Source organism: Cyanistes caeruleus, chromosome 3 (genome assembly GCF_971803275.1).
Source record: "Cyanistes caeruleus chromosome 3, bCyaCae1.hap1.1, whole genome shotgun sequence".
Lineage (NCBI taxonomy): Eukaryota > Metazoa > Chordata > Aves > Passeriformes > Paridae > Cyanistes > Cyanistes caeruleus.
In genome coordinates this window covers 84,118,446-84,145,590 of record NC_141703.1, presented here as the reverse complement: position 1 = coordinate 84,145,590, position 27,145 = coordinate 84,118,446, and the positions used below count along the sequence as shown (strand labels likewise).

Genomic DNA, 27,145 nt, shown 5'->3' with positions numbered 1-27,145 from the left:
CCTTCCACTGTTGAAGTGACACAAACACACATATATTGCACAAGCTTCTGCATCAATGGCTCCTGCTTGCAGTTCTCTGATGTGCAGTGATCCTTAAGAAGGGTACAAGGCCTAGAACTTTTCTTTGAGGATCCAAAATTGTATTTGAGAGATTTTGGAAGTGAGCTGAATGTGACAAGCATTTTTGGACAGACTCTGATCGGGATGAACAGTGAAACACTGCTAATGTCAGTGTCAGCCCTGGACTAAACATACAATAATAACAGAATTTGGTTCCTATTCCCAAGGTAAAAAAATGCTTCAGTAACTTTACAATATCATGGACTCCAGGACTGTGGTGCTCTATGCCTTGAACTACCAATAAGTACCAGATATCCCAACAAACACATAGTTTGAGATAGCAACAGAATTTATTAGCTGGACTCAAATCAGATTATTCTTCTGAAGCCAATGATGTTTTCAGAAGCACAGAAGAGATCATGGTCCAAACCGCTTAACATCCAGCTTTTTAGACAGCTTCCATCAGCTTCCATTTCCTTCTCTGCTTATTTAACCTTGGGAGTTTGCATACTAATTTTGGCTGGGACAGAGTAAATTTTCTTCATAGCAGTTTGTTTCAAATTTCTGGTTAAAACAGTGTTGGTACACTGTTAATAAATAGTGCTTAGTTATTGCTGAGCAGGGCTTACACAGAGTCAAGGATTTGTCTGCTCCTCACCCCAACCCACCAATAAGGGAGCTGAGGCTGCACAAGGAGTTGGGAGGGGATATGGTCAGGACAGCTGACCCCAGCTGACTCAAGGGATATCCCAGACCTTTTGGTGTTGTGCATAGAAATATAGCTGTGAGCAGAAGAAAGAAGGGATGTTTAGAGTGATGACGTTTGTCTTTCCAAGTCACTACTAAACATGATGGCTCCTGTATGTGGCTGCCAGCCCATAGGAAGTGGTGAATGAATTCCTTTGTGTGCTTCGCTCATGTAGACAACTTTTTCTTTATCTTTATTAAGCTGTCTTTATCTCAACCCCATCAGTTTTCTCACATTGACCCCTCAGGTTCTCTTCCTTTTCCCACTGTGAGGGAGTGAATATCTGGGGGGGGGTCTTAGCTGCTGTCTGGAGTCAATGCACAACAGCTTGATAGACAAAATTACCTCTGTTTAAGTGGGTCCTACAGACCTACCACATATAGCAAAACGTTTCTTACCTTAACCCTTATAGTAATTATATTACAAATTTTGATGTAATCAAAGGACTCCCTTTAACAAAACATAAATACCAGGTTCACTGAGCGTTCTTCTATCCATGTGAGGCAGGACCACTCTGCAAAGAAACTGTTTCTCACAAATCTGCCTATAAACAAGGGACAGAGACTTCAGTGAACAGTGATGGTCAGTGACTTGATAAGATGTGCTTGATGCAACTCTTTTCAATCATTTTGGCGAAATGAAAAGAGCACCTATAATCTGAAGCCTGTTTCTCATTTGCTGTAGCAGACTCATAAATAACTGGGAGTTATAGTGGGAGACACTATATTGCATTGTTTAACATGGATGAGTCTGTGGATCAAAACCGAGTTTCCTGGGTATAGGGATTCACCACTCAATAAAACCACTGATGGTGAACATACCATTCAAGTCATGCCAGTGGAGTCATACCAGCCTATAATTACACTAATGGGAATGAAAACCCATCCCAGGGGTAAAGGTAAATAGATATATAGCATTAAATAAAAATAGACAGTGAGAATAACTACCTCAGCCTTGGGTAATATGTTGTATACTAACCTTTACTATTAGTTTTACTCATGGGGAATTTTAAACATGGAGGATAGGCAAAATTTAACGTGGAAAATAACAAAAATAAAAGCAATGACAAATATGGCTAAAGTTATCACAGAGAAACAATTGCTTTTCAGATTAACTATCCCTTTTTAAATTGCCAGTGGACCACTGTTATAAAAAAATAGGGTGTTTCTAAAATCAATATATTAGGTATTTCAGGTCCCAGTTTGGGAAAGTCTCTTAGAAAAAGAGGAAAATTTTGTATCATTCTTCATTAATTCTCTACTTCCTTAAGTGCTTTGGGAATTATCTGTTAAAACAGGAATGCAATGAAGAAAAACTAAAAGAATGTAAGAAAGTACATAAAGTTGGCCCCATGTCAGCAAAGCCTGAATTGTGATAAGCAAGACCATCCAAGGAGTACCTATTTTATGATGTCACAATTTTTGTTTCAATAATCAGTTGTCAGGGATTTTAAGCTGCAATAAAAGCTATCATTTGCCAAACAAAACACTAATTTAAAAAAAAAAGGAATAAGGTTTTGTATACTGTTGCATTTACAAGTTACCATTACCTGTAGTCATGCTCATGAACCTATGGTGTGCTAAATTTTGTAAAGACAACAAGTTTCATGGGAGCCAAATAATGTGGTCCCATAATGCTGAGTTTGCCTCTGCCATTCCCATTCCCAAAAGCCCATTCATTCCCATAAAGCAGAAATCCTTGTCCCACTTCCATCCCTCTACTGACAGCAGATAAGATATCACTGCTCTCTGCTTTAATTGAGATGACTGAAATGAGAACACCTGGAAATACAAATTGGGCAGGAATATTTCTTTCTTTACAGCCCAGTCTTTTGGGATTTGCTCATCTTCCTGTTTGACCTTAAACTATGAAAAGCCATGGGCCAAAATCACCAAGGGAGAAATGGATGCCATAATCCACAAATGACCTTCTCATTTAGCTTGCTCTTTATTAAATTTTACGAACAAAAAGGGAGTCTTACTCCATGTAGTCCAGAACTTTGTGAAGTGACTTAGTCCGAGTATTCTCTTGTAGGATTTGCCTTGCACTGATATAAATGGCTGCAAAATGCAATGGCAATTAAGACACAAGTAGGGAAAAAAAGGTGCTCAGAAGTCTGTCACACCTCTGCTATGAAGACAGGCAGAGAGAGTTAGGATTGCTCAACCTGGAGAAGGAAAGGCTCCAGGGAGACCTTAGAGAACTTTCCAGTACCCAAAGGGGCTACAAGAGAGCTGGCGAGGGATTTTCGACAAGGACAGGGAATGATAGGACAAGTGGGAATGGCTTAAGGCTAAAACTGAGTAGGTTTATTTAAGCTATAAGGAAGAAATTCTTCACTGTGAGGGTGGTGAGGAACTGGCACAGGTTGTCCAGAGAAGCTGCAGATGCCCCATCCCTGGAAGTGTTCAAGGCCAGATTGGATGGAGCTCTGAGCAAACTGGGATAGTGGAAGGTGTCCCTGCCCATAGCAGGCAGATTGGAACTAGATGGTCTTTAAAGTCCCTTCCAAATCAAACCAATCCATTCTATGATTTTCCTCATCCAGAGGCCACATTAATCATGTTTACAGGTGTTTGAAAATATCCAAGTAAGTGAAACTTGGTGGTGAATCAAATTATTTTAGTTTTAAGTTTAGTTTAAGTTGTCTTATTTTGATTGTAGTTTGAAGGATTGTATAAATGAGCAACTCCAAGCAAGGCACAGTAGTTTTAAGAAGCCAGCAGCCTCCTCTGTCTCCAGACCTCCTTCACATGCTTGTTCGCAGCCATTCCCAGTGCTTATATCTCAGCTTCCATTTAGGCATTGAGTTACTCTAAGAGGTGCATACATAGGCATTATAGAATGGTACTTGGAGCAGATCAGAGTTCCAGCTTCCATTTCAGTAATACCAAAGAAAGGAGAGAACACAGTTTTCCTTTTTTCTTTTTTCTTTCCTTGCTAATAAGATTAATGGATTTCTTATTGTGTTCCTCTTAAAAGAAAACAGAACTCTGTGTGATGGGAAAGCAGTGCTGCAGGCTGGGCCAAACCAGAAAACTAAGAGGGAACTTGAGACTGCAAAAAAAAAAAAAAAAGTGGTGGATAATGGGACCCATCTGCTTCTACTGAGATCTCTCTGGATGAGCAACAGATAAAAAAATTGAGATTAAATAAATACTGTATATTCATGCTTTCTCCACTTCAAACTGCTCAAAATCAGAAAAGAACAATTTTCTCTTTCCAGAGTCAACCATTTTTAGAAGATTTATTTCACTTCTGTATCTATTCATAAATTCCAGTTCAATCTAGACCCAGTAGCAGACACTTGAATTTCTGCTGCTTTTCTATCCCTTGTTGCGTATGGGTTATACAGGGATGTAAACTGCTATCAAATTATAAGTGATTTGCATTCATTTTGTATGTATGCAGATTAGTGCAAAATATGAAGAATGGCAATCAATCCAGATGATTAAAAGAAAACCTGCTTTCTTACATGTTCAGTTTTCTTTTATTCAGATTTAGGAGAAGTTAGTACCTCTGAGCAAGCTCTTGACAAGCAAAAAACATCCAATAAAAAAAAACCCTGAATAGTTTTGGAAATCAAAGCTCTGCTCAGGAAATGTAGATGTCATTATTTCTAAACATGCACAGGGCAAAGATCACTACCATCCACGTGGAAGATTGCAAGAATGAGGTCCTGAATATCAAAATAGATATATATTGTGTATTCAGAAGTTATACAGATAAGAGAGACCACTAGGAAGATTCTTCATGCACCACATAGTGTAGGGTATAGGTAATTCAAGCTTGAGCAAAGGTATTTGCTAAAAAGTACAAAACCCCCAAAATACATTCTTCATCTAAAGAATCATTACCTTCCTGCTCAGGTTGTTCCCATCATAGTAAATAATATGCATTTTGCTTCAGGTCTCTTTGTCTAGAATCAGTTTCCTGACATTTTTTACTGATGACTCTTTGCTGCATCTGTCCACCAGAGCCCCCTGCCTGAGAGTTTCTGTTGCCTCTGCAAGTAGCCAAAATGACTCCATCACTCCTTAACTTGCACTTTGAGGAGCTAAACAACTAGAGCTTTCCCTGTTCACTGTGTGATCTCTTACCAAACCTTTAATTATTCTCATATCTCTTTAGTTTATCAGCATCCTTGTTTTTTCCACTGGTACTGAACTAAAGAAGCCTTTCAAGAGAATTTAACCCATGCTACATAGCGAGATGGTTTCACTGTGCCTACATGAAACTTCTGTGCTTGAGTAAAGCTTCACAATAAACTGAAAGCTCCTCTTTTGCCTATTTATTTTCATAATGCCAGAGAAGTGTTCTGCAGTTTTGGAGTGCCTGGATAGAGGATCCCCAATGAAATGCTTGCCTTGCTTTTTCTTCTCTTTCAAGAGTTTATGTCTCATTACATTAGAGATGAGATCACTTGTCTGTACACAGCTCACCAAGACATGTGGATGTCTGTCAGTATTTCCTACTCTTCCATTACTAACTCCCCCAACTTTTTACATCACCTGCAAACTATTGGCAATGGCCACATTTTTTATCCCAAGTTACTGATAAACATGGGAGCAACATAAATCTAGGAAACTGAGTCTATAATCCTTTAAAAAGTTAATTGGAAAGACACGTAAGAAAGTAAAAATATCAGTAATAACTTATGGAGAGAAATTCACACACTGTAACTCTAAACAATTCCCTTTATGAGTAGAACTTCAGACAGAAATAGCTCTTCTTACACAGACAGGGTAATCAGTGCTGCTGTATCCAATATACTTTATGAAGGATAAAAACCATTTTGAATTAATGTATTGGGGTTATTAAGAGTCAGCTGACACCTGCAGATAACTACAGACAAGTAACAGAAATACTTAAACCATTATACACTTACTCATCTCACAGAGGGGCCTTTAACCTCCTGGCTTTCTTCTTTCATAGTTTGATTACTAAAGCAGCTCTTCTGTCATCATAAGTCCTTGGCAATACTAGATCCTCTCATGATTCCAAAAACTAAATCCTTTACCGTATAAAGAAAAAAAATTCACAAAAGTGTTTTACTTTTATCCAAGGCATTTTACTTCCAACTTGAGAAACGGTGACTGAAAGAGATAAAGACAGAGGCATTTCAAAATTACATATATATTATTATATATATTATAAGATATATATCCTCCTGCAATATATAATTTCGCAATGCCTCTGTCTTTATCTCTTTCAGTCACCGTTTCTCAAGTTGGAAGTAATATGCCTTGAAGTTATTAATAATCATATGGAACTTTTTCAAAGAGTAGTTAGGGTGTGAAGAATATATATCAAGGACATCTGTGTCATTCTCATACCTTCTTACTTAGGTGCTAGCTGTCTTATCAGTCATAAAGAATTTCTAATTAGGACCGTCGAGATACAGAGCCAATAATGAGAAATGACAGGGAGTTACTGGCATACCAGTTTTACCTCAGACTGGCTTCGAAAAACCTAGAATTTGAGGAGGGTTTTCTTACAAACTATGACTCTGCCTAATTTTGCAAATAAAAAAACCCCCTACAACACGTGGTCCCATATGCCTGTCCTATATTAAAGTCAAGAATATAAACTGACCTGATTTGCTGGTAAGAACCTAATTAGCATGGCTACAGGGTGAACAGTCCCTCCAACATCATAATTTATTAGCTAGAATTCCCTGGGCCTTGGCCAGTGCAGATTCCTGCCAAGGAGATCTGAAGAAGAAAGGGACCTAGCCACAGGATTTTCTGACTCTTAGCACAGTGGGTTTTGGCAAGGAACCTGTCCTCACCATGTTCACTGTAAGTTAATAGGAGAGGAGAAAACGGATTTGATACCAGCTGGGCCGTGGTGGCTACTTTAATTTCTATTAGTAATCAGCTCTTTGGAGACCACAAGGTAAGTCATTATCCAGAGCTCCTGAACCATCCCTTTATCAATGAGAAAAGCAGCATCAGCTTTGGACAGGCTCACTAAATAGATGCTTAACTGGACAGATACTGGAAAAAATGTTGGCATTTTTGTCTCAGAGTTTTGTTATCTGTCTTCATCCTATTTCCCACTGCAGTTTGTAATAGAAGATGGAGATTTCTTGGGTAAATCTTCCTAAAAATATTTTCCTACTCTTTTTCTCTCCCCTGGCTGGCCCCCCAAAATGGTGTCTAAACTAATGTAATTGTTAGGCTGATTGATAGTAATGTATTAGTAATGATTTAGGCTTCATCAGCTTATTTTGTATCCTCCTTTTCAGATGTTTCTGTCTGTTTCAGTTGGAAGATTTGATCTTTTCTTATGTACTAATCTGACTCATCCTGTATGGCCCTTTTATAAGTTTTCCAGTTTGTGTGGCTTTAGTACATCTGTTGTTCCTACCAATCACAAGTTAGAGAAATCTTTAAGACTTAAGGAGGCTTTCTCCACTTCCCAGTCACATACTTCTCCCAACACCTTCATTCAGAGAGGCAGAAAGAATCCCGGACATAAGTGGTGCTTGACTAAACAGTTGAGATAACTATATGTTTTGATTTTGTTCTTTACACGGTTCTCTTATAAAACTAATGAGGAAAAATTAAGGCAACAAAGGAACTTGCTTTCATCCAGGAATGCGGATCCTTCCTCTGTTTGCATGCCAACTAGTCTGCTTCCCCTGGCATTTTCTATCTCCATCCCAGTTTTCAGGGTAGAAAACACTGAGTCATTGCTGATAAAACAAGCAGGAAAATTAACTATGTTATTACCACCTATCAACTTACTATATGAGGTGACTGTATCTAAAGCGATTTAATGGGGTTGTCACCCAACACTCCACTAATGTTGCATCTAAGATAGTTTTGATACCTTATTCCTCTTTTAAGACTATTCTCAGGATGAGAAAGTAGAAAGTTTGATCACTGAGGGCAGTAACTTGGAGTGATTTTGTACCTGGGTCTACTTTGCTTCTCCCTTCCTCTCTTATTGTTTCTTCCCCCCCTTTTCTAGAACACAGAGTCATAGAATCATAGAATGGTTTGGATTTAAGGGGACCTTTAAATTTAATTTAGACCAACTCACCTGAAATGACCAGGGGCATCTTCAACTACAACAGGGTGTTCAGAGCTTCAGTCAGCCTGACCTTGAACATTTGCAGGGATGGGGCATCTACAACTTCTCTGGACAACCTGTGCCAGCGTTTCACCACCTTCACTGCAATAAAATTTCTTTTTTACATCTTACCTAAGTCTACTCTCTTTTAGTTTAAAATTATTACTCCTTGTCCTATTGCTAGAGTTCCAGTTAAAAAGTCTGTTCTCATTTTTCTTACAAGATCATCTTACATATTGAAAGGTTGCAAGAAGATCCCCCCTAAGCCTTGTCTTCTCCAGGATGAACAAGACCGTTTCCCTCAGCCTGTCTTCAAAGAAGAGGTGCTCCAGCACTCTGAGCATTTCTGTGGCTCTCCTCTGGACCTGATCCAACAAGTCCATGTCCTTCCTGTGCTGAGGGCCCCAGAGATGAATGCAGAACTCCATATGGGGTAAGGACAAGACACTCTCCAGCTGAAGTGCGTGCTCTGAAATTATCAATCTCTGATGAATATGGGATCTGTAGAAAGGATATATATAATTATTGCAAGAGTGACACAGGATTCAGCTCTTTTGGTATAATTCAGACTTCATCTCATTTCTAGATATATTTGGGACAATGACAGTTCGGGAGTGCACCTGTTCTGAACACAGCCTGTTATAGACGGTGCTGGATCCTGTGAGCCCTGACAGCTAAAAGGCTAATCTTTTCAAAGTGGAAGTAACAATTCTGTCTCATACAGAACACTGGACTTGTAATTCAAAAGACCTGACAAATTTAGAAAGGATTTTGTTCACGTGTTTGAAGAAACTGACATTTTTACAATCTGGCCTGGAATCGTCTTCTAGGATAACATTGAAGGGATCAAAGTAAACACATGTAGGAACTTAATAATACCAAATGTCCCAGAAGACAGGTCAACTAACTTTCTACTTCACAGTTTGACTATAAATCTGATTCCCATTCAATAATTTTGTGCAAAGAATGATGGACTGAATTTCTGCAGCCTGAAATGAACGCTGCCAGGACACTGCAGTGATATATTAAGGGAAGGGAGAATGAGACAAAGCTTCCAGGACTCCAAATGATGTGGCAAAGAGAAAATAACTAGGAAGTCATTAGAATTTTCTTTCTATGGACAGATTAATTGAGACAAAAACACAAGTGAGTTCTTCTGAGTCACAAAAGAGAGCTGCAAACAGATCAGAAGCCCCCATGTCCCCTCCTTTCAACTACTTACTGTGGTCAACGTGTCTTCTCAATAACTAGTCAGTGTATCTAGATCAGGACATCTGCATTTGTTTTATATTTATGTTTCAAATTTAAAGTTCACCCAGGAACTGGAAAAGGTGGCCTGGGGAGTATGCCCTTTAATTAATGTCTCGATAAGAACCAAGGAAGACTAACAGAAAAGGGAATCATCTAATTTGCCCTGTGGGACGCAATCTGCAAGACTGGGGGTTGTTCAGCTCCTGCCCAAGCTGTCTGGCACACATGCTGTAAAAACAAGTGTCAGCTAATGGAGCATGCCCTCATGCTCAAGGAGAGAGCAAAACACATTGTGCTCTATGTCCCAGTGGGCTCTGGACAGTCAGAGACCCACTGCCTCAGACAGGCTGTGCTGGAAGTGTCCACCAAGTGTTAACATTCAATATCAGTCATTTATTTCCCTTGTTTTCCCTTAAAGCTAATTCATCTGTGTGACAGCTGTCATTCCAAAATGATACTTTCTTGGGTATTCTCACTTAGAGAAAAGGACAGTGTCTATCCTCCTTTTCAGTAGGATCATGGCTGCATCAAAGTTGATCACAATCAAATATTTTGTCTATATTATAGACAAAAATAACAATAACCTTGGACAAAATGGATCAGCTTAACAACAGAAATTTTTTAAAGACTCTCCAAGGAATTAACCTGAAATCTATACTGTAGACATGGGGTTAAAATCCAGAGATGAATGACATTAAACTTCCGTTGTTCGTTGTCCCAGCTGCAAGAGTCTCGCAGAGTTTTACCTAGTGAGACAAGGAATTACTGGAACTGGTCCAACTCAACCAGGCAAAGCAGCTTAACAAGCAAAATCATCATTTGTGGCAATTTTCCTGACGTTCCAGAATGACTCTTGGAACCCCAAAGATGAAATGATCTAATAGAAAAGTGGAATTGTTTTGAAAATTAAACCCCCACCTTTCACACAAAGTGCAGCTAGGAAATAGGACCCAAAACACCTTGCCTCCTCCTGCTCTGACAGAAAGTGGTTAATTGCTGGTTAATTGCTATATTTGGTGAGAAAATGTATTTAAAAGCATAAAATTGAAGGTTTAATTATATTTGGTATGTGTTACTGGCAGAGCTTCATGAAATGATCAACAATTATCTTTCTCATCCATCAAGTGCTCAGGGATCACACAAGGACAGGGAGTAGGAATATGAAGTAAGCTGTGCCAAAAACATAAAAATGTGTTGTTTCTCTTGTAGCTTTCTTCATTTTTTCCCCCCACATTTTCTATGCACATTATTCAAATTAAAGTGGGTTTTTTTAGCATAGCTACTTTCCCACTTATCTGGAAACAATCAACCCCACAAAGCCGTTTGAGCATCAAACTCACTACAGGACACAGTGGAGTCTCATTTTAAACCAAGAACAAATTAACACATTCCAATTTAACTCCAGCACTTGATTAACCCAAAATGAATCAAAAAATGTTTTTCATTGACTTGCAAAACCATCTTTATTATATTGCTACTCGTAAAACTTCATATGCAATGGCACAACTCTGCCAAAACATTCAGACAACAAAAAACAGCCTAATTTTGGATATTTACACATGTTTCTGAAAGACTGAGATATTTCATGCCTACAACCAAACTTTAATTAGTGCTAAAATTACAATACAATGCATCCCATCAAAGTAGGCTTGCTATTTATAGCTGCATATTTAGCTCTTGGGTTGTCAGGTGCTCTGTACATTGGGATCACTAACATCCTGTTTAGCTAAGAAATTTCAGAGCTTAAAGCACAGCTGGAGGGGGATGCACAGTATGCCATGCTGTGAATGCCACTGGAAAGATGTAACTCATGAACGGCGGCTTTATTACTACTTACACACTTATCTATTTACTTTTTGATTATTTCTCTTTGAGGTACTCAGTCTATTTGTGAAGGACGAACAGCAGAAATCTTGATGCTGCTAACAGATGTGGATGCACTTAATGGGAAAATCCATTACTTCAGGGAAGGGCTGAGATTTCTGTGGGATTCTACAAAAGGCTAAGCTTTTGACATTTATATAAAAGTCTCAGAAGAGCAGTTATTTGTTTTTTATTATGAGGGGATATTTGGAATGGTAGCTTGAGGCCTGGAGTGTTCTAAATTCATCACGTAACACACACAATTGTAGCTACCCACAGGGGATCACAGCTTGAACACCAGCATTTGGTGTTTCAGCCTGACCACCATAACCAAAGAACAGCTCTTCCTGCTTTCACCATCCAAAACTGGAATTCAGAGAAGTGGGGCAGCATAATGGAAATGTTCCCTAGAACAGCACAGTGTGTGATCTCACCAAGCATAGAGAGAGAGTCAGTGCTTGCCAGCCACTTGGGAATTTAGTTTTGTCCAGGTTTTATCGAAGACTCTTATCAAGCAGAGGGAACAGGTAACAGGGCGCAGGAATAAAGAGCTCCTTTAACATATGTGCTTGAAGTCAGTTTGCCCCCAATTACCATCTGTCAAAGCAATTCACTCAGGTGCTTGCATTTAGCTGAGATGAACAGGTACACAAAGACACAGCAAAGCATGTTGCACTCGATGTAGAGGTGACACAGAGACCTTTATCCACCACATAATGAGGGACCTATAGCAGATATTTTGACCTGGGTGTTGCGTGGAGCCAACTTCCACTCGCCATGTCAGATATGCTATTAGCACTGCTTAGGTTTAAGGATCTCAAGTTTACACCAGTTAGTGTTGGTTAGATAATAATGATGGGATGCTTTGAAAATAAATCTATATCTTCTGTTGTTAAGGACAGAACAATCCAGTGGCAACTCCACAAAGTAAAAGTTAGAGAGTCAGACTGCCCAAAAGAGTTATTTTCAAAGGTCATATGCATTGTTAATACAAGCTTGAATAACGGTGAGGAAAAAAACCTGTGAAATATTCAATAACTCAGATGAACAAACAAATATCAGATTATAGACAACAGAAGCATGAGGCATGATCCCAATATATAGGTTTCCTTTCAAAGCTGGATGTCTATTTGCAGATATCCACTAACAGCCCACACGTTAATTACAAAGGAAAAAAGATTAGAGTCCAATTCATTTAGCTCTTTTGTTCCAGGCATTTCATGGCCATCAGTCTAAAATTTTGAAAGAGGCCCACATTGAAGATAACCCTATAAACAGGGTAACTTGGGACTTAAATAAAAAAGGCTTTAAAAAAAAAGGTAAACTTTCCCCACATATGGTTCTAACAGATGTGGTTTTAAATTACCATCGGGACATAATAATGATTTTTGAATAGACTGAATGTTAAATAGTTGGCTCTTCCTATGTGACAGACATTAGTGCTTGGTGGTTTAAGAAGAAAACCCCCCATTTGTGTCTTTAACTGGCATGTACTTAATTTTCAGCCCACGCCGGTCACTATTATTTAATACCTTGGCCTGATGTCCCTCTCACCAGCAAGAAAAAGGATAAAATAGGCTTAAAGACATGAAACAAAACAAAACCAGGCAACATTACCCCCACACACACCCTCCCAGCAGCCAATGCCAGACTCCTTCATTGTTCCTTACACAACAACTCCAGCAGCCCTGCAATGGGAGCTCACTGGAGATGACAGCTGAGGAAGAAAAACATTAAATAATTCAAAGCCACTAACATCAAGCCTGATGTAGGTATAAAAATAGTTACAAAACACCACTCTACATGTTTTCATTATAGGAACTTTGACTTACTTGGAAACATCAAGAAAACCTCAAACCTATGCCACTCCCAGCCTCACACGCTCAATTAGTCCAGCAGTGGAAATGACATCCATTTCCAAAACAGCCTTCAATTTTCATGGCCATTTTGTGCTTCTGCACTGGGGGAGCCAGCACTGTTCCACAGCAGGAGTGAAAAAGCCTGATCCAGGGACCATTAAAACCAACAGGAGCCTTTGAATTAACAGTAATGATTCTTGGATCTGGCCCTGGTTTAAGTTAAAGCGTTGTGGTGCTTTGGGGATTGAAACAAGATCGAATGCGATTGGCTTTTGTTATCTTCAAAAAATCTTTGTTGCTGGGAGTGTCCACTTTTATTCAGTCTGCCAAAGCAGTGCACATTTAAAAAAAAAGGCCTTAATGAAATTCCTTAATAAGGAAACATGATGGCAAGGTGAGCTCCCACATAGTCTGTGTAACATTAACTCCAGGTGTTTTCATTTGAGCAGAGGGAAGGAGAGAGAAACAAACAGGATTACCTACATGAGAAGAATACATGCCCCCACACATTAGATTGGGCAGTTTTGTTGGGGCTAGGTATCCTGATTTTATTGATTTAATTCATGCACAGCAGAGATGTGACACACTTTTTAGTCTTCCATGCTCTGAAACAGAGGGTGGGAAGACAAAAAAAAACAAAGGAAAAAAGAATCAAAGAACCTTCAGTGCACAGAGCACAATAGAGCACCAGCTGCAGGAATCCAGCTCTAATGATGAAGGAGTTGGTAGAGGTCCCTCTCTCCCTGGTGTTCCCCCCTTTTCTCAGCCCCTAAAAGATCCACTTTTCTTTCCTAGTATCAGCTTCTGATATCCCCTTCTTCTCTGTTAGCATCTTCTCAACTAGATGCTTGCTGTGTCTGATAATCTCTGGAGAAGACATCAACCAAAATAAAAAAATACATAAAATTCAACAAAACATTAATTATGCAGAAGGTATAAAAGAATACAAAACAAAGTGATGCAGGTGTACAATAACGTTGCTCTCCAGAGCCTGTGATCAGCAGCGTTCAGCACAGAAAGCCACAAACAGATGACATTTTAAAGCATATGGGGGGTGTGCAGGGCTGCAAGCAATGGTTTGTAGCTTCTATACGAGTCATTTATGCATCCCTCCAATCCCAAATAAGACTGTGAACAGCAGTGACAATAATAAACCATTAAAGCTAAGCCCTAAAGAAAGCCCTGTTCAGGTAGACCCAAGTGCTTGCCAGCAAACAGGGCTCTAAGTGACAGGCAGGTGGCTTTGTGTGCTCACACTTTATTGTGAGATAAAAGCAAAACCAAGAGAGTAGGAAAAGTTTCCAAATCCCAGGTGTCTTTGCAGGGCATCATGAACACAAGAGGGATTTTAGAATAGAAGGAAGATGGAGGTACAAGGGAAACATGTCAGGCTGTGAGAAGATGATCATTAAGTTGTCCCTTGGTATCAGGACTCTGGTGCTGCAGCATGGAGGAAGCAAGGGCATAATTTCCTGCTTTGGGGAAAAGCAAACACTGACTAGAAAGAAATATGAGAAAAAAAGGCTCTGTTAGATGCTGACGATGAGAAGAAAAAACATTTGAGCAACAGACAACTTCACAGTCAGATGTCACAAGACAGGCAGGCTGGTTGTTCTTACTTTATATAAAGGGTATTTTGTTGGTTATATTTTTGTTCAGATTATCCCCAGGACAAGAATAAAAGCCAAAATGAGAGCCTGTTTCATTTCTGGGCTTTCTGATTCTCTCATGAAGCCTCCAACCATTACACTACAACCTACTTTCACAGTTCTGGGTAACAAGCTGGGTGATAAAAATATCAGATGAAATTCAGTATCAATAAAAGCAAAGTAATGCATAAAGGGAAAAACAATCCTAACAATGCATACACAGTGTGGGCTGTAAATTAACTGGTGTCACACAGAAAGTTGGCTGAGGAATCTCCATGGGATGTCCTCTACAACTACTGGCTCTCTGCTCGTGCCAGTTAAATGCGCAGGGTAAATTCTGAGATACATTAGGGAAAAAATAGACAATGAAAAGAGAAAAATCATAGAATAATTTATATTGGAAAAGACCTGTAAGATCATTTAGCTTAGCCATTAATCCAGCATTGCCAGGCCACCACTAAACCATGTCCATTAGAATCACATCCACACACTTACTGAACACTTTCAGGCATGGTGATTCCACCACTCCCTCGGAAGCTCGGTCCAATGCCTGATCCCTCTTTCAGTGAGGAAATTTTTCTTATATCCAATCTAATCTTCCTCTGGTGCCACTTGAGGTCATTTCCTCTTGTCTTGTAACTTGGGAGAAGAGACTGACCTCCACCAGGCTACACCCTCCTTCCAGGGTGTTGTATAAAACAGTAAGGCCCCCTCAAGCTTCCTTTTCTCCAGGCTAAATATAATATGGGATGATGTTTTATAAGGTTACATGCATTTTTGTCTTAATGCTGCATACATTTTGGGTCTAGCCATGTCTAAAATACAGAGCAGAATTAACAAGGACAGGGGAAAAACAAAAGGCTGAAAAGATTATAAGGAATATGGAAAGACTTCCAGAATAGATAAAGTAGGGTGGGGATTTTCAGTTTGGAATAGAAAAACAAAGAGTAGAAGGAATTTATCCCGCTGTATAACCTACAAAATAGGAGTCATCTAATGAAATTACCAAATTGAGAGGTTAAAGCAGAAAAACAGGAAGGCTTATTCACTCATTGCATGCTTTTAAATTTTGAAAGTTTTTCTTGTGGTAATCACAACTACATGCTGGGTTCAAAAAGAAATTGTTAGAGGACAACTGCTTCAAGGCCCACAAAGCAGGATGGTTCAAAAGACTGTCCTGAAGATAGAAGACTGTAATGAAAATGCACTCTGTATTTTAACATGAAAAAAAAAATAGACTTCATATCTGAATCAAACTGCTGTAAACAGCTGGCAACCTAGAAAAAACTCCTGGGTCCTGGGACTAGCCTAAACCGCCATTAAATCCACAAAGCTGTTTGCATCTCTCTTCTCCTTGGCAATTGCTTCCACCACCTTGACGCAATGTAAGTCATTAAGTTGTCAGAAAAAAATCAAAACCCCACTTGAAAGATGGAGCTTGTTTTGTCTTGGGCTGATAAATTAAATTGTAGAATCATAGGATCACAGAGTGGGTTGGGTTGGAAGGCACATTAAAGATCATCTAGTCCCAGCCCTCCCTGCCATATGCAGAGACACCTCCCACCAGACCAGGCTGCTCAGAGCCGTATCCAACCTGGCCTAGAACACTTCCAGAGATGGGGCATCCACAGCTTCTCTGGGCAACCTGTGCCAGTGCCTCACTATCGTCACAGAAGAGTTTTTTCCTAATATCTAACCTAAATCTGTCCTCTTTTATCTTTCTACCCCTTGTCCTACCACTACGTGCCCTTGTCAAAAAGGCTTAAAACATCAGACATACTCTGAAGGAGTTAAAAGACAGAAACTGGGGAGGGAGTACATTAGGATGGGAGGAGAGGGGGAGAGAAGGACCCTTCTGCTTCCATCCCAATGGATCCTGGATTTGGGCCTGATGTGAAACTGCAGCCTGAGAGTCACCTGTGATGATGATAACAAAAGAAAAAAGCTGTTCGCATCAAAATGCAATTATCTGTTCTTTCATTTTTCTGGGTTTACATTTGGGTTTTTTCCCCCTTATTTTTTTGTCTCTGGTTTGTGATAACAGTTGCTGTTATAAAAGAGTGTTGCTATACTAAATAAAAATTCCTCTGTCAGCAGGACACTGAACCTGAGGGTGCGATACATGGGAATTTGTGGGATTGCTCTGTCAGTGCAAGATCTCCTGAGATTTCTTTGGATTTAATCCCATCCTACAAATCCTGCAATGCTGTATCACTTTGATGTGACTTTGTGGGATTCTCATTACTTGTATTCACTTCGGTTTCCAGGAAGCTTGAGATTTCATCATCTGCTAACATATGCTGAAATGCATGTGTCAGTTCTATAATAAATTTCCAATATAAAAAAATATCTATAAAACATACAAATATGAAATTAGTTTGTAACACAATCTCCAGTTCTCTGTTTATTAGGGAAAGGCAAAGTTGGTAGTGCTGTCAATTATGTGAAGAGTGAGGCAGCTTTAATAATAAAACAGCATTCACAGTTTCTTATAACTCTACTAAGCAAATTGTTTGGCCTGAAAATTTCCATGCCAGCTGTCTGCCTCAGGCTGAAGTTTTTTGGAAAATTTCAGTCAAAACAGTTCAGCAGATTCTGAGAACAAGGCTAAGGAAAAATATGTTGTTTTACTCAAGGTTAAAAAAAAAAAAAAAGCCTTTAGCTTTCTTTCTAAAACCTCCTCTGGGATTTTTAGGACTTCAGAGGAAGGACTTGAAATTTGCCTGGGAGAGAACTGTTTTTCTTCTAATGAATTTTGTGCTCATCTGTGTGAATTAAGCCAAGCTTAGACATTGCTGATAAAAACAATGTTGCTACATGCTCCTGGGTCCATTTGTACATTGTTTGCCAGCTTCCATCACTTACATTTCTACCTGTGTATGACTAAACAAGATGCTTTATGTTATGGCAAGTGCCAGTCTGCATCCAAGTGTCAGAACTGCAATCAGAGATGCTCTCTAGTTCTTGGCATGATCTCAAGCTGGTAGGAGCTGAATGAAGTTGGGATGAGAGATTTAGAGAGCAGGGGTTAGAGGGGTGAAAATGGGATTGTAGAAAGGATGAGACAGGGCACAAGGAGAGGAGCAGACTGAGTGGGATGAGCTGAGGGATCTGTTTAGAGTAGCAGAGTATTCTGTTAACCTAAGCCATTGACAGAGAGGGACCAAAATGAGGCAATGTCACAAAGCTACTGGCTCTTGGACAACTCAATAAAATCAAAAGAAATGAACAAAAACTAGACTAACAGACCAATAATATGATTTAAAAGTATATATTGGAGACCCATCATTTAAGTAAAAAACACAATGAAAGTTGCCTTAATCAAGTGTCTGAATAATGAAACAGTCATTGTTCACAAGACAGTGTTTTACCCAAGCCAGCCTGGAGATGAAGCAATAAGAATGAGGAGTAGAAAAGGAAGTTTACAATCCCTGTCTCAACCATTGCAGTGCTGGGAGGCTTGTAGTGACTAAGCAGAGGATTGTGGAATGAGGACAAATGTGTTTCAGATTCAGGTAGCCAAATGATGCCCCAAGACTGCTGGCAGTGCTGGGCAAGTCCCTTCAACCCAACATTTCAGAATTGTGTCAGATTGTGTGTTGCAGCCTATGGATTATCTTGACAGCTCAGAGTCTGATCTGCTGAAGTGTCAAACATCCATAGCAGCAATTAAAGGCTCTGTGAACTTTGCATTGTTTTAGCACCACCGTAAGGAAACACCGTCAGTAATCCCTGATCAGGGCTCAGTCTGCAGGAACACATCGGCTGGTTGGCTCTTGAGATGGTTCTCTGCTTTCTAGAACAAAAATCTGTGACAAAAAGCTGATCACCTTAAACCCAGCTGTACAAAGGGTAATTTTCTAGAAATAGAAGCATTTGCTTGTTCCAAACTGACAGGATCTGTGCTGCCCACAGCCCAACCACCTAACGTTGTTTGTATCAACAGGCAGAAAGCAAATTCCAGTGTTTCTCATGCTCTGTCAGTTTTCCCAACCATTTCTGGTAGTCACTTCTAAAAGCTTTTTAGCTAACCAAACTCTCCCTTCCTAGTCTTCTTTACGTTACAGAGGTAAAGATAAAATGGTTTTCAGCATCCAAAGACACAGAGGAAGTTCAAAAGGAATTAGCGGAATATTGTAAACTTTCCATTATAAAATTTGGGGGTTCAGTTCATCTGTAAGAGTGGCCTGTTTAAGTCCAGGTGACCCAGTGGAAGAGATGGTTTATGAACTGCAGGCCTCCAGGACTTTTCTCTTATGTGGACAGACAGTACTTGAAGATGCTCCTGCCCACAAAATGAATCCTGGTTTCTCTTATACTCCACACAGCATGATATCATAGAATCATAGAATATTCTGAGTTGGAAAGGATCCATAAGGTTCATTGGGATCAACTCCTGATATGGAAGACTAAGATTGATTTTATGAATAGACCAAATATTCCCCAGAAGGAACAGGCAGGCCCAGACTGGATTTCTTTTTTTTAAGCAATTTTAAGATTTACAGTACACATACTGGAGCTTGAGGAGGTAACAACAAAACCTATGAGCTTTTATTGTATATATGATGCAGGGTTGGACTAAAACAGAAAAATAGGGTTTAATCTTCTATTTCTAACTTTTGACTGTATAATTAATCAATCTCCAGAATACTTTGAAGGCTCAGTGTGTGCAAACACATATGTAGGCAAGTGATACATCTTCTGCTCAGTGTTTAAAGAGAAAACTGCACTGAATAATCACCTACAACCTAAATCAATGGGCAGTGAGACACCTCCTGTATCACCCATGAAAGACACCTTTCATCTGTTGCTGCTGGGGTAGCACATCTGCCACCAGTGCCTTAGCGGTGATTACGGCAGTGGAGCAGCATTCTGGACTGCAGTGGTTATCCTAGACCGTAGCAAATGCTACTTCTCTAAAACATGTGGAGATATCTGTGAAATCTCACTGAGCCATCCCCATTTACATGAGCTGATAAATGCAGGTCAGTGAGCTCCTCCACCTAAATCGACCATCAGCAATTCCTCTCTCCTTCTTCCTGCTTCCCCCCACTTAAAAAAAGAACAAGGATGGTGTCACATCCTAGAAAGCAGCTCTTACTTGGAAAAGGAAACTTATCTGTCAGCCCTAATTCATTTCACAATGCACTTTCCTTCTTCTTGCTGCCAAAACACTGGAAAAACAGAGAAATCTGCGCTTTCATGGACATCTTCGCATTCAAAAGATCACCTCTGCTGATACCCAGCAGGACAACATTCGATGAAGTTTGAATCCCCCTACAGCACAAACAGCTTCATTCCAAGCAATTTGGTATAAAGGCAAAAGGATTTTTGTCAGAAAGGCTCAAACTTTCCAAAATTTGAACTTTCTATAAGAAGTGTTTGTCACTGCGCACAGACAAGGAAACATGCCCTCCTACTCACATTTCAACTCTGCCTCTACAGATGCTCCAGGGGGAGTACAACAGCTGGCAAAATATATATATATATATATATATATATATATATATATTTCTGACAAAATTATTTATCTATCAAGTGAAGCAAGGGTGAAACAGCACAGAAGAATGAGAATTGTACATTTATTCCTGACTACTACAAGTCCTACAGCCACGCTACAGCACCACTCCTCATGTTATGCTGACAAAATTAAGATATAAATTTCCCCATGATTCTTTTTCCTTTTAATCTAGAGCAAAGAGGGAATACACAGATATGCTTTTAAAAAAAAAAATGTTAGATTATAGGACTTTTTCCTCTGAAACATATCGGTCAAGGATCCATGAATACCCAATTCCCTGGCAAGTTACTCTGTCAAAGTACCCAGCAACGCCAATTTGTCAGTTCAAAGCAGAAACTGAGTATTTTAGCTTTTAGTTACAATAAGCTATGCTGATAGACCTTGTAACAGGGCAGGTAACAGCCAGTCTCTAAATCTGAATTGACATTGATTTACAGAGTTTCATTTCTCTGAATCAAATCTGAGAGAGAGCGAGTTTCAAGCTACTTCATCTCTTGAAATTACAACTACACATTTCTTAAACACTGAAGAGTTTGCTATAAAGAAATAAAAAAATAAAATCTCAACTGCCTACAGAGGTAACATAAAAGGGAAAAGTGATGTTAAAGATGCCAAACTAGCAAGTTTTTGTTTATCCATCTTTTTTTAATTCTGCTTTTCCCCTCCATAAATTTTTAAAACCACCTTGATTTGAAATCCTAATAATAAATATGCCACACAACATTCCTCCTGTCAAATCTCTCCCTTCGTGGTATTACTGCAATATTTGTAACTTTTGATCTGGAAACATCAAGTTACATAAGATCATAGCTCTGCTTCTTGCAAAGATGTGATTCTGTCAGAAAATGAACCATTGAAGCGGGAACTCAACAGAACTGGAAATGACTTTCCCAGGGAAAAGGTAGTTTTGCTTAAGCATCTCAGCTATTTTAAAGTGTAAGAACTCAATGTTTTATTCTCCTGAGCAGAGAAATGGCAAACTACCAGGTTAAAAATAATCAGAGTAGGCTCTTAATTGGAATAGTGTACATGTTGTAGACAGAATGAAATAACATTTCGTTATTATGCACTCCAGGAAACCAATAAAATAAAATAAAATAAAGAATTCACTCTGTAAAACAAAAATAACATTTTCCCTTGCCAGAACACTATCTGCTCACCAAAACAAAAGGAAAGCATCTATTTTAAATGAGTCAAGGAAAATAATTAAGCTACATGGACTTAAAATTGCGGCTTCTTCTCAGTCCAAATCCTACTCTTTTCCCAGACCCACTGAAATTAGAGAGATGTCTCTCTTTTTCCATCCACCCATGGAGTAAATTAAATTGGGGGTGGGGGAGACTATCTCCCCCCCACCAACCAAAACCAGATGAGCAGCTTTATCTTCATCTCTCCATAATTTTTCCCTATACTTGAAAATTAGAGAAGGTAAATTCTCCAAGGGAAGCTTTTCTAAACCAGGACCCCTTGCTAATAAGAAAAGGAAACTACGAAGTTAACTTCTGCATCTCCTTTTGCCTTTTACCCCTTTCCTTGCCAAAGAACAGCCCGAGAATCTTTTTCCATATTAATCACCCTCTTTCTTCACCAAAACGTGAGATTTCTTCTCCAGGTCACACACACAAATAACAAAATTCTCCTCTTGTAAAGGAGGGAGGTATGGATGGGAAAGGAGGGTGAGGCACAGGGGCAGAGTCCCTGGAAAGGTACGGTGCATCTCCAGTGCAGTGACAGTAATTCCCAGTCTTGGTGATTCTTTTTTGAGGGGGGGAAAGGGGAAAAGAAGTGAAACAGGTTGTCTGCAAAGGCAGTTCCCCTCCTGCCCTGCCCCATGTGTGTGTGCAGACCCCCTTCCCTGGACGGTGGGTGCAGAGCAGTGCTCCTGCTCTCAAGGGAAGAGCAACACCTGGGAAGTGCCCGGCCACACACCCTGACCTCACGGTCCCCTCCCTGCCCCCAGACCCAAAGCAAACTAGCACAGAGCCTCATTTTCCTGGGCCACGCACTCTCGGGGATTGCATTCTCAGGGGATCAAAGACTTCTCCTGGCCGCAAAGCAGCCCACTCCAGCAAGGAGTGATCCAGCGGCGTGGCAGAGTCTGGGCGCTGGGAATTTTACAAGGAAGGGCAGCTCGCAATGGCCACAAACGAGCAGATTCCTACAGCCTTGTAACACAGGCAGAGCTGCTCTGAAGTCTTCCCTCGCTGCAAAACAGCGCAGGAGACTCGCCTTCCTCTCTTCCTGCTCCCCCCACACCGCACTAAACATATATATATATATATATATATATATAGATATATACATACACACACACACTCCTTGTTTTTTCCACCCAAGCCTATAAAAGTGCTACAGGCAGAGGCACTAAGTGGGAGGCGCCTGGCTCTGAAGAGGCCAATGAAATAAATTAAATACAAATCCCTGGCTCAGCCCCAGCCTCCCCCAGCTAGCAGGGGAGAGAGAGGCTGGGGTTCCCGGTGGCCGATCCTCGGCTCCTGCCACAGCCACAGTGCGGGTGGCATTCGCGGGCTGCTGCCATGCTATAGGTCAATACATGCTAAGCCTTGGCTGTTGCAGGCACATATGGTGCACATGCTGGGAGCAGAGCACTTTCCTTAGGAGGGGAGGGGCTACCCTACTAGTAGGCAATTTTATTAGGGTCAGCGAAGTCGAAAGAAATGGGATTTGGATAGGCTGGGAGCTGCCAAGTTCCCCTGCCCGACTCCGGCGCTCCAGAGCAGGGAGCAGCACACTAACAACTTGCCAGGCTGCAGCAGAAGTTTACCTCTAAAAAGCACACAGACAGCTCCCAACTTCAAAGATTTGCTCTCATTTTCTCATTTTATGGCCCTCCCTTCACTGGAACTTTTCTCGGGGAAAAAATAAAAAATAAAAAAATAAATTAAAAAAAAAAATGCAGCTGAAAATTCAAGGTGAGGCTTCACTGCAAAAAGTTAAGGAGGAAGATAGACTTGAGGCAGAAGGACTAATTTTTACTTTGATTCAGGAGTTTGGTGTTTTGCCGTGTTTATTTATCATTTTTAAATCATAAGAAATTGAACTTTCCAGGAAAGAACATGAGGAAATGCATTCAAGATGCAGAAAATTCTTGCCTATCTATTCAATGAGCATTTAGTAATTTCTGTTTTGGCCATATGAAAAATGTATTTTGGACTGTGTATCCCATAAAACAAGGCAGTGGCATGAATATGTTTGTTGGTTGGGTTTTGGGGGGGGGTGGTTGGTTTTATTTTTTTTTTTTTTTCCAAATCATGCACTTACATGGTTATAACCACCGTGAATTTCTAAGTGTGGTCATGATAAGAAAGTAAATAATACTGCCTGGTGAGTACTTTTAGAGTTTGGGGGGGGGGGAAATTATTATTTTTAATAGAATTAGAAATTTCTTAACTACTACTTGTTTTGAAGTAAAATATCTCAGATATTTTACACTATATTTTCAATCAAAACAAATCCTAGGAAATAAATGCCCTTTGGTAGCAGTCTGGTTTCATGTTCAACAGCCCAAATTTGTGTTTGAGAATACAGATTGCTGAGAATACGAGCAGGAGTCTGAACCACTGCATTTCTTCCAGGCACTCCAGCATCTTTTCTCCAACACCACACTATTTGGGCGATCTTTTAATCCTGGCAGGGCATGGCTAGAAGCAGGGCTTTAACATTTAATGCCTAAGAAACAGACTTGTCACTCAACTTGCAGTCAAGCGCATTTCTTTCTTTTTTTTTTCTTTTTTTTTTTTTTTCTTCTTTTTGTTGGAGGAAAACCCACCTTTCCTTGGAAAATGGGAATGGGAGACCCCATCCTCACCCCCGATTCTATCACGGCTCCAAATGTAAACATACACACACACACACACACACACTCCCACCACGCACCACCCTGCAGCAGGACATGAGTATGGGGGGTTCAGACAGAGCCAAAAGAGCTGAGAAATACCAAGGCACTTCTTCCTTACTCTTATTTTTTTTTTTTTCCTGCCTCCTCTCCTCCCTGCTTTTACTATTACATAAATAACACCGATTGATCTTAAAGCTGCATCCCTGCTCCAGTGCCTCCCAATCTGCACTGCTGCCTTCCCCCAGCACCGCCGCACCGCTCGGGGTGCAGAGGGAAGGGTCGGGGAGGAGGAAGGTTGGATGGGAGAATCCACTCCAAACACACCCTGAAGCAAGGCTTTGGCAGTCTGGGGGTGCCTGATCCCCCCCGCCCCAGCCCGGAGCTTCCCGCAGCATCTGTGCCTCCCTCCGAATTGCTGCAAACTGTGCGAGGGGAGGGCAGGGAACTGGGCATGAGGGAAGGATGGATGCTGGGGAGGGAAAGCCAGCGATTCAGGGAGCTTCTCCCCAGCCCCAGCCTGTGTGCCTGGCTGTTTGGTGGGAAGAGGGAAGGGGGAAGGGAAAATTCAAGAGAGTCTATGGTATAAATACACTTTTCAGAGGAAAAAGCGAAGCTTACCATGTCTGCAGCTTTCCCCCACCGAAATGCCACTTCTGTGTCCAGCGATCCCAAAGTGGAAACTACAGGCAGGCACCGGAGCTCATCTCCGCAGGCAGCTCAGAGATACACCGCTGCCACCCCCAAAAATCAAAATCAAAATAAATTAAAAAAAAAAAAAAAAAAAAAAAAAGAACAACGACTGGTCCAGCTTCTTTCCTGACAGGAATCGTCCTGGTAGGACTGCCCAAAATAAGCAGCTGCAATCCAAAGGCTTTATTTAAAGCTTCCCCCCTCCTCCTCCCTCTCTCCGTGCCTCGCTCGCTCTCTCCCTCTCGCTGTTACACACAGAGAGAAAGAGAGACACACACAGGTTACATGAATGGGAGGCAGGAGCCGGCGCTCCCGGCTGGAATGACAGGCGCACATGCGGCTGGAGGCTGCCCACCCCACGGCGTGGGAGCAGCTCGGACACGGCCTGCGGATGCCTGCAGAGGGGCACGGGGTGCGAACAGGCACCGGGGTGGCGTGGGCATGGACAGGGGCAGGGGCATGGACATGGACATGGACATGGACATGGGCAGGGGCAGGGGCAGGGGCAGGGGCAGCGGCAGGGGAGGACACAGACACGGCATGGACGTGGGGCTGAGGAAAATACAGACATGGGAAGGTCAGGATCATAGAACAGATGTGGACCAGGGATGTACACAGACACAGGCATGGCATGGGGAGAACACTGGCATGAGATGGGAACGGACACAGGTATGGGTATGACACAGTGGTGGCATAGGCACGGATCAGAGAGGGCACAGGAGCATGGCATGGACACTGGGAGAGGGGCATGGGCATGAAGGGGATTTGGGCATGCATGGCATGGAGAGAGGATGGACAGGGCTCTGGGGAGGGGATGGACATGGCGTGGACATGGACAGATATGTGGGCATGGTGATGAGATGGATCAAGTGTGGACATTAGAATGAGACGGTCATAGGGATGGGCGAGGATGTGCTTGGGTATATAGGAATGGGTTGGTCTTGGGCATGGAATAGGCATGGGGTTGGGTTGGAATGGCATTGGCTTTAGCATGAGAATGGAATGGGGATCAGGATAGAGGGAAGAAGTGGAGCCTCAGGTGGTGCATTCATGTCCTGGCTGTGGTGAACCTCCCTCTCCTCTTGGGGTCGGGTGGGCTCTAGTTTCAGCACACATTGTGAGGAGCAGGAAACCTCTGTTTCTCCTGTGCCTCTAGGCAGGCAGCTTGCATAATGTCTTGCTTTTGGGGTCAGGGAGCATCTTGCACGATGGTGTCAGGAGAAGACACCTCTATCATTATGAGTTACTACTACTATTTTTTAACTTTTTTAAAGAATTGTGCTGTTTGATAATTAAAATCGAATTCTCAGAAAGAAGGCCTGCAAGATTTAAGGTTAGATCTTCATGAGGAAGAAAATCAGTGCTACCAGTTTCTGCTATTATTTATTTGGGGGGGTGAGGGAGATTGTTTTGGTCTTATCTGTTTTGTTTTTTTTTAATGGTAGTGACAAGAAATTAGTGATTTTTAATGCTGATATTCAACATGCTCTGAAGAAAGAAAGGGTTATGGTGTTGCTAAGTGTCAGGCCCTGCTAGTGCTTCACTGCATGACCTTGGGCATGTTCTCAATAACTTATTCCTGTCAGTATATATCACCCATTGCCATTTACACTCAGCCTATCATTTTCTCATTCACCAAATAATCTCATTTTTCTCTTTCGAGCCCCTCCTCAGAATTTACTCTTACAAAACTTTTCAGCAACAGTCTCTACAGGGCTTGTGTTGACATCACAAATCTTGGAGTGACACGGGATTGAGCCCTAAAACCACTTTGTAAGAGGAGTGCTGAACATAATGGACTGCAGTACTTCAAGCTGTGCTTTGAGCTACATGGGAATCATCCTCTTCATGGCATACCTTTAAATCAGACAGGTATGAGTGTGCTGTGGTCTGCCTTTTTCTCCTGTCCTAAAATTTCTAGCCTTTGTGGAAAGCAAGAGATAAGATATGTGTTTTATTCCAAATCCAGAAATCACAGTAAAAAGGCACACAGCAAATCAGAACATCATCCTAAAACAGCAGAATCCTTGACATTAAGGTCTGCTTTGCAAAATAGCTGCTGCTGTTCACTGTTTTCTCAGACATACATATTAAAAATGAAATATATTTGCATTGGCCTTATTACCTCTGGAATATATTTCACATCAGGAACCTAAACTCTAGACAAAGGTAATTTAGATCTCCGGAAGGAAAAAGTTTAACTGAGAAATATATATATTGTTAGGAATAGACCTCATCCAAATTCAATGGTAATTGTATAAGCCTTTCAAAAATCATACAGTATGCAAGCTTCCAAAATTTCAGAACAAGAAACATTTCCATTTAAATGCCAAGAAGCAATTTTTCCTCTCTTGTTCAATACTAAATCAGTCACATGAGCAGTTTGCATTTGATTTTAGAAAGGAAATGGAACATCTTCTCTTCCAATTACATATAACTTTTTCTTATTCTTGTTCTTAGTGCTCTTACAGTTTGCGTTACTTTCCTGCAGTTTTGAAACACTCAGTTGATCCAACCATTCACCCTGGACACTTATTTATTTATTACTTAAACTCAAGTGACACT

General features: G+C 40.8%; 1 protein-coding gene across 5 annotated transcripts in view; it reads right to left on the bottom strand.

The window, feature by feature from the left end:
- The window catches only part of TENM4 (teneurin transmembrane protein 4), a 1,355,518-nt gene that overhangs the window by 567,431 nt on the left and 760,942 nt on the right, over positions 1-27,145 (bottom strand). For 4 of the 5 annotated variants that reach the window (XM_086882314.1, XM_086882313.1, XM_086882315.1 and 1 more), the window contains exon 1: positions 24,509-24,876. The exons of the other annotated variant lie outside the window; for it this stretch is intronic. The gene's annotated coding sequence lies outside the window, so the exon portion shown is untranslated. Of the gene's footprint in view, positions 1-24,508; positions 24,877-27,145 lie in introns of those variants that run through there. 5 annotated transcript variants of the gene reach the window in all.